The following is a 2,126-nucleotide window of genomic DNA, read 5'->3' as shown; positions in this document are numbered from 1 at the left end:
AGGAAGAGCAAGAAGACATTTTTCTCTTCCTAAAAAACCCCATCCTCAACATCAAATCCATCAAAACTAGAACAAGCCCTAGCCAAGAAATGAGAGAAATTACTTGGAGAAAAATAGACAATTGGAGCCTCCATTAGATCATAATCTTCACAAGATTTACCACTATTCAAAATAGAAATATATTAGTATATTGATAATAGATTCAAATATAACAAGACAAACATTCCCATTTGTCCCAATAGGAGAAAAACCAAATCCTGCACTCAAGTCTTCAAAATTTGAGTTGACATCATTTGAATCTTCATAGCCTAGGGTTTCCTTTGTACCTATCTCCTTCCCAATTGCTCTAGCTCCTCTTACCTCCTCTCATACTCTTTTCAATCTCTCTCGCATCATTTTCTTCACTTTCTTGTTTTTATTTTGAGGAAAAACCTTTGTTGTAAATATACATATAAATAGTAAACTAAAGCAATTCAAATATTAAACTAATTGCTTTTACTATAGGCTATTGAATTCCAAATCGCAATTCTTTAAAAGTGATTGAATTCCAAACATGGCTAGGGAGGTGCACAAATTACAATAAAAATGATTGAAGAGAGAAGGAATATTTCAAGAAACAAGGATTGTTGTACTATACTCGATTATGGATTTTGACATATTTTGTCAAAATTTTCTAAAACATATTAAACTTAAACACTAGAGTCAAACTACCCCTAAAAAAACTATTAAAACCTTGTTGGTAAAAATAATTTGTTAAGGATTTGAAAAAAGGGCTATTTAGATGTTTTTTACTTATATATTGATAGAGTCACTTTTATGACATCAATTTATTGATATAACAATCATGCTACGTATTGTGTTATTCATCAAGTTTTCTAATTAATGCTAAAAACATATGTATGAAAAAATGACATATTGAAATATAGCATACATACTATAATCAAAGATCTCTACATGGTCATTTAATTATATTATATTGAAAATTATAGAGCAACAAATAAACATTTAATAAATTAAATTAAATTCTCAATTGGAGAACACTATTGTATTCTAGATAATTGAGACTAATAAATAGTGACATAATTGAGAACCTTAGGGATGCTTAACTCTACTTATAGATAATAATAATCAACAATAGGTTTTCTATTATACTTGATATTTGATGATCAAATTAAAGATTTTGATATTAAATAACTATTGTGTGAACTATCAAAAAATTAAGAATTATGTTAGATCACTATTATGGATACTATGAGAAACATACTTGTGAATCATGTTATATGTGTATATGTGCTTATAAAGTCTAAAAGTTAAAAGAGCAACATGACAATTTTCATGATAAAAAAATCCTCAAAATTTAGATGACATGTGAAACCTCTTGCACCGCTTAAGGTTGCATTATTCCCTCTTGATAAAAATAAAATTGTTGTAGTTATTATGTAGTGCCCCTCCCTGATTCCTCTTGTCTTTCTCTACATCAAAGGAATATATTGATCTAGTTTACTCTACTTTTTTATGATTTGATGGTATCATGTTATGTACTAACCTTATTTCATGATTGTATTGGATATGATGATGGATCTATATTTGATCATTATTCATGATGGATCTTATTGCTTATGGGATTTTGATGACATTATTATTGTGCTAACCCTACTCTATGATTATGATGAATGACTTAATGCTACGATGTTTGTGATTATCTTCTAGTGTCTTCGTGATTAGAGAAAATGTCACACCACTCAATGCGAGCACGATATGACATTGTGATTCTCTATCACTTGCCCAATCATTTATGATGTATATGTGGTGTATATATGTCATATTGGGTTTAGTGGTAGATGTAGGATTACAGGTACCAGACATCGACTCCACCTAGTCTCACAGGTCTGAGTGTGTCTTTATCCCAATGGCAAGTTGTTGGAGATGACATGTGTTTCCCTCTCATACTCTAGGCTTAAGTTGATACCCTTGTCAATTAGTGTCTTGGCTTGAGTCACTGGTCTGCATCACATGGTATGTTGTTCAGCCTTATGTCGGGTTGCCTTGTGAGTTTGTGATTATTTGATAATTAATAATTAATTGGTTAATATAGTTTATAAATATTAAATTAAATCAATAGATGA

This window comes from Cryptomeria japonica, chromosome 8 (assembly GCF_030272615.1).
Source record: "Cryptomeria japonica chromosome 8, Sugi_1.0, whole genome shotgun sequence".
NCBI lineage: Eukaryota > Viridiplantae > Streptophyta > Pinopsida > Cupressales > Cupressaceae > Cryptomeria > Cryptomeria japonica.
The sequence above is the reverse complement of the archived record's forward strand: the minus strand, read 5'-3'. Positions refer to the sequence as shown.